The sequence below is a fragment of the Patagioenas fasciata genome, chromosome 18, assembly GCF_037038585.1.
Source record: "Patagioenas fasciata isolate bPatFas1 chromosome 18, bPatFas1.hap1, whole genome shotgun sequence".
Classification (NCBI taxonomy): Eukaryota; Metazoa; Chordata; class Aves; order Columbiformes; family Columbidae; genus Patagioenas; species Patagioenas fasciata.
This window is the reverse complement of record NC_092537.1, coordinates 6,805,112-6,811,501: the sequence shown is the minus strand read 5'-3', so window position 1 is coordinate 6,811,501 and position 6,390 is coordinate 6,805,112.

The window sequence follows — 6,390 nt, the reverse complement described above, 5'->3', positions numbered from 1 at the left end:
TGTTAGTTGTGCCTGCAGCAGGATGCAGAGCACGGGGTTAGGGTGCTGGGAAACCTGCCTGCACCAGCCTTTCATTAGCTTGCATTGTTGGCTTTAAAGCGTTCGCTCTATTTCCATGAATTAATTGGCAAGTTGGCTGCGTGTTTCCCTCAAACAGGCAGCTCCAGCAGAGTGGCCGAGATTATTTTAAATCAACTTTTCCTATGCAGTATCTTTGGGATGAGCACTGGAGTTTTAATTACAGGCTGAGCTTGCTATTGCGTCAATCAATTAGAATAGGAATGAGATGTACATCATGGCCCTCAGCCCCACCATCCGCGACACACCTGTGCCTTGGGCGACATTTGCCTCTGGCCGTGCCCTGCGAGGGGTCTGGGGACAGCGAGGGGTCTGGGGACAGCAGACAGGTCTTGAGGGACTAATGGGACATAAGAGAAATTATCAGCAGGAGATAAACTGGGCAGTTTAAAGAGAATAATGAGAGGAAACTCGTAGAATAGTGATAGTCTGGCCTGCGACCTCCTAAGTAATAGTCTGTGCCTCCTTTAAAATGAGGAAAAGGGGGTATTTTAAACTGAAGGTATTGTGTTACTGGAGAAAGTCATTGCTGTCTAACCCAAGCTCCTTCAGACAGACAGACAGCATCCCAGGCGAGCTCTGGCAGCCTGTGTCGTGTGCAGCTGGCAGGGAAGGGCTGCAGGCCCTGGGATTAAGTTGCGGGAAGTCCTTGTCCAGCTACAGGGACAGTGAGCAGAACTAGTTCTAGGGAGAAGATGCATCTGCTGAGGGATGTCTGCTCCTGCAGAGCTCGTCAGCTGCCCCGTTAGAGCTGTGCGCACAAACACCCCGTGGTGTTCGCTGGGGGTGTAAACCGGGAGTTTGCTCATTTGAAGAAGTGATTTGATGTGATCTTGGTGGAGGCATCCCAGTTCAGGCTGGACGGGGCTCTGAGCAACCTGAGCTGCTGAAGATGTCCCTGCTCATGGCAGGGGTTGGGCTGGATGAGCTTTGAAGGTCCCTTCCAACCCTAACTATGATTCTGTGACTCATATGGCTGCTCCTCTTTCTCCTCAGGCTGGGATTGCTGTTTTCAGGCACCAGAACAGCTCGGGGGAGGTTTGTCTGCCAAAGAAGAGCCTTTGTGATCCAGGCGGGAGGAATGCGTGGGGGGTGCCCCCAGTGTATAATGGGAAGCTCCAAGAGGAAGAATATATAGAACAAGAAGCAGACAACGACCCTAGAAGCTGCTGGGCAGAGGTGGGCTGGCAGCAGCCTGTGTGCTCTGAGCTTTCCTGGGGCTCAGGCTGGAGCAGCAGCAGCTCTTGGGGGCTCTTTGCCTTCTGCTCCCTCTCCTCCTCGCGGCCCAAGACGTGCTGGGCATCACCATGGGCTGTAGCTGCCTCTCCAACCTTGAAACCTGGGTCGCTGCTTGAGTCCTTCCTCCCAGGACCTGCCCTGGCACTCGGAGGGTTTGGTGTGGAGCGACCGAGTGCTGCAGGAGCTGATCACGCAGCGGTTCAGAGGGACACGCCTGCAGCGAAGGTCGGTGCTGGGCTCACCCAAAGCGCGCCCAGGGTGAACGGGTTTGTGAAATGCAGCCGCTCCCTGACCCTCTCCCTTTGGGTGAGGTCTCCTTGGCCTGAGCGCGCTGCTTTGTGTCTGAGGAGGAAACGCTCCGTCCTTTGCCATCCTGCTGCAAATTGCTGGTTTTACTGCAAAAATCCTGTCTCTTGTGGAAGTGGATCACGGTGGGCTTTGGTGGGGACAGAGCCTGGGGGTTCTTGCTCCAGAGCATCCAGCCTGAATACCTGGAGTGTCCTCACTCCTTGTTTTTGTTTGCATTAGGGATTTACTTTTTGCACTGAGGAGTGAATGATTAGTGCTTTGCTCTGTACTGAGCTCCAGATTACAATGTTTGAACTAAAGCTAAGCCTAAGTGCAAATTCCTGTATGGGAGGTTGGCAGCTCTGTCTGTCCCCCGACCTGTGTCCCCAGCCCTTCTATGGGCTGTTGCAAGTAACCTGGGGTGAAAACCTTCCCACCTCTGGCTTAGAAAGCACTAATGTCTCAGAGGGGAGATTTAAAACCACTTTCAAAGGCTGTAGTTTGCATGTCTGTTGCGTGCACGTGGCCTTGGGGGCAGCTTTCATGTGCTCCAGTGCCATCGAATTCCAATTCAGGCCCAGGTACTGGTGTGTACTTAGCATTTCTAGGCACTGCTGGATTATGATCTTTGGCAATCTCCCTGCTGCTGGGCACCCGTGCTGTTGGGGTTATTAAAGTTGAAATTCTCACTCTGGCAATAGTCTTCTTGCCCCTGCCCTATGGAGCCGGGGGCCGGCGGTGTCCGTGCACAGACACAGCGGATTGCCCGGGGCTCACACGCTGAGGATTAGTGACGCTCACCCCAACCCATGGTCAGTCCAGGGAGCGCTGCTGTGGCTGCTGTGGTGCCCGAATGACTAAAGAGCAGCATCAAAGCCTCTGGATTACCTTCAGTGTTTGCCTTTTTCCACAGAAGCAGGAGAACATCTAATTTTCTCAGAGCATCAAATTAAGTTGGGGAAGGCAAAGTCTGGCTGCACAGAATTAGTTGTGGTGAAGAGATTCATCCCACTCCGGTCCCTGCCTGTGGCACAGAGCACTCAACACAGGATGAGGCAATGGTAACTCAAAAATGGAGCTTTGCAGGAGATTCACATCTGGTGAAAAATCACTCGGGGCTTCTGAGCTGGCAGGCGGTGGTTGGAAGGGTGTGAGCAAAGCAGCTCTTTTGGGAGACATGGAAGAAGCCAACCCCAAAAGCTCTGATCTCCCACCCTGATTTCACGAGATGCTTCTCCAGCTGTGCCCTGTGTGGAGGTTGCCTCTCCAGGCAGGTGCTTAATTACCTCTCGTTGCCTGGTTAATGATCTAAGACACATCTCAGCTCCAATCACCGTGTTGAGGATCAGCTCCCTTCAGCAGTGGCACTGGATAATAAAGCCAAACGTGCAGGATGCATCCTGCAAGTTATAAACAAGTTCTCCAGACAAAGTCTCTTGAGAATCTGCCATTAGTGAATTCATTTAGTGCTATTACAGCCTTGCTAATCCTCTGGGGAGAGGAAAATTAAGCTAACACATTAGCTGCTATGGGGAATTGCCGTGATGTCCTGCTCGTTGGCTTTAGGGCTTAAACTCAGAAGAAGCTGCAGGATGCTGTAATGAGCATGGAGAGGCGATGGGGTGGGAAGCAGGCAGGTCCTTTTGATGTCTGAAGGGTCTAGGGATGAGTAGTCTATAAAAGCCTTAGGATTGAGCTGTTAACGCAATGGCATGGTGCAAACATTCTCTGTTTTTAGGGAGAGGCAAAGGAGCAGGACCAGGATTTCCCATTTGTGCCAGGGAGCTGTGCTGGATTCGGCCTCTTTTGTTTATCTGGGGGAAGGTCCTTGGTGCTGAGCTGCTCCAAAGGCAAAGCCCCTGGCAGGGTGCTGAATCCGGCCCAGGAAGCTTTTTAATGGGTCTTAATCAAACCTGCAGGGGAAGTGTGTGAGGTCTTTGCACTTCCCCTCCTCTTATCAATTGATAAAGATAAAGCAAAGCAAAGTGAGTTTGATTACTGATTTTAGACTGAAGAAAATCAAGTGTTGTATTTTCCCAGTGGGACAGCAATTTTTTTGAAACAGGTGGGCTATTCTGAGTCTCTGGGGTTTCGCTTTGGCTTGTATGAAAGCTGCTCCACAAAGAGGAAAAGGGGCTGGGGAAAAAATGATATTAAAAGGTGCTATTCTTGGTGTCTGTGAGGAAAAAGGAGGCTGACTTGTGTGTGGTAGGAACATGCTCTGCTGCCTCCCGAGCTGGTGAGCCTGGGGCTCCTGCCTCCCCTGGCTGCTTTTCATGCTTTGCTCTTCATGCTCCACTGTCCTCTGCCAATTGCTTGTGACAGATCAGTCCAGGATTGTTCCCGAGATCTTCCTTCCCCGACACGTTCCGTGCTCACCAAGGTCCTCTCCGCAACTGTGCCTGCCACCTGTCCCTGCAGGTGACTCCCTCATCCGTGCGAGCAGCGTCTGGTTCTGGGACTGCTCTGTGCACCCTGGCACGGCTCCAGCCTGCGGGGATGGATCCCCAGATCCCCTTCTGGAAAGCAGATAAAATTATCATGATGTGACTTCCCATACCAGCTCCTGCTGTGCCTGGAGCTCTGCCAGGGCAGCCAGCCCCAGCTCTATACCCGCAGGAGATACGTCTCAGCCCCTAAAATGAGCTGTAGCCTCGCTGGGGACCTGCCTGGGCAAGACACAACCTCCTCTTGGGTTGGCTTTGGCTGCAGATCAACAGCAGCACCCTCAAGACTGGTCCACCTGGGATGAAATGAAGGCTGCCCATTCCTGACCCATCTCTGCATGGATGATCTGCCCCAGGGAGCTCAGTGCCTGTTGCAGGACAGAGCGATCCTGTTGGTATTAAGTGGGGGTCTGCCTGCCTGGGGTGGTCGGGAGATGGGAGACCCTCGGTAATGCTGTTTTGGATGGGTTTCTCAGAGGTCTGTGCTTAGGTTTCCAGCTGCAGAGGGGTAGATACCTCTGGGGGCAGTTCTTCCCGGGGTTTCAGGCTCAGACCCAAGTGCCAGGCATGGCTGTGTGGGTGGCTGTGGTGCAGAACTGGTTGAACTGGTCTCCTTGCCTGTTGCTTCTTGCAGGGCTTGGGTGAACCATGGTACTCTGCCCTGGCACAGCTGGGGCTGGCCTGAACAAAACCCACTGAGGATCCGGAAGTGATTTCGGCTGAAACCAGCAGTGCCCGTCGCGAGTGTCCCCCTGAGGATTCTGGTGGTGACGTCCCCTCCCCCTGCGCAGGCTGCGGTGGCCATCGTGGTGTGGGGAGCTGTGCTGCCAGCAGGCAGAGCATCCCTTGCTCACAACAGAAGTTTCCACAGCAGAGACTCGTTCTGGGCTGGATGTGGTGGCAGAGGCGCTGGGCTGGCAAAACCTGTCACCCCAGAGCCATCTTTGACTCTTCCGCTTCCCCCTGGCAGCGTTGTGTCCTGCGGCTGGGATGGTGACAGAGCCCCTGGGGCTTTGCTGAGTGCTGGGGGAGCCCTGGTCCCGTCGCGGGGACTCTGTGCGGGATGAGCGGGCTGGCTCTGCCTCCTCTCTTCCCACCGGGTCTGGCAGGTCCCCTCACCACCTGGGTGCTCAGCATTGCTCCCAGACCGGGGCCCACAAGCATGCAGGATCTGGCCCTACACTTCAATTTGTGTCTCACACCATCCGCAAGCAAAGCGGACGGGTGCTCCGCTGCCAAACACGGTGCTGCTTCTCACATCAGCCCGGAGATTAGCCTGTGTTTATCTGTCCCGTCTGCATACGGCTGCCAGAGTGTGTCTGTGTGTGCACAGGGGTGAGATCAAAGAGTATCAGATTTTTAAATGCTCTGTCTTTCTGAGGGATCCTTGCCAGATGGGGACTTGGCTGGGGAAGGCTCACACCTCTGTCTTGTTAAACAGGAGAGGAAGGAGCTGGTTTAAAGCTCTGCGGGTGAGGAGCTCCAGCCCTCGGCTCCAGGTGACGTGATGGATGGCGGGGAAGGAGGTGGGGCAGGGGGTTTGGGATGTGCCTGCTTTGCTTGTTGTGTTAATTCTTAGAACTTCCTCTGTGTATGAGCCCTCTGTCTTCTGGGCAATTGCTGCCAGTCGATCTCATTCAACTTAGTTTCCTTGGAATTCGCTTGGATCAGTTCCTTGGGTTGATCCCCTCCTGGTTTGTGCAGAGAGCAGCCCTGCAGGGAAGGGGTTGTCCCAGGCAACCATGGGCTTGTGCTCCTGGTTTGTGTGGGTACAAGCTGAGCTCTACTTGGCCTCAAATGCTTTCAAATCTTGACCCTGAAAAAGCTTCAGCTTGCTTTAAGCCTTTGAATGCAAATGCAATGGGGTCTGGTTCCTCCTCCCTGGGGCTCTCCAGCTGCTCTGCTCAAAGAGCATTGTTGCTGTTGTTGGTCAACTGGATGTTGGTAACTGGATGTTAATGACAAAGGGGCGATCCTCTCAGCAACTGCTTTCCATCCTGTCCGTAGCACACAGCAACAGCAGGGCCTGAAGCAGGTCTCCATTCACTTCAGATTAATTGGAGAAGTCACCTCTCCTCCTAAGGTCCACACCAGCTAGGAGAGCTGGGAGGACCACCCGCCTTCATACTTCTGAGATCCCGGTGTGAGAAGCAGGGTCCAAGCTATGCTACCACCACGAAAACATATGATTTTGCAGCTTGTAGAAGAGCAAAACCATAGCAAGCCCCTTGCAAAGCAGCCTTGTGCCTTCTCTCCTGAGACAAGCATGATTTGTTTTGTGCCAATTTAAAGAGGACAAAGATGTCCCCCAGGAAGTGGTGATGGACCTGCGTTGTCC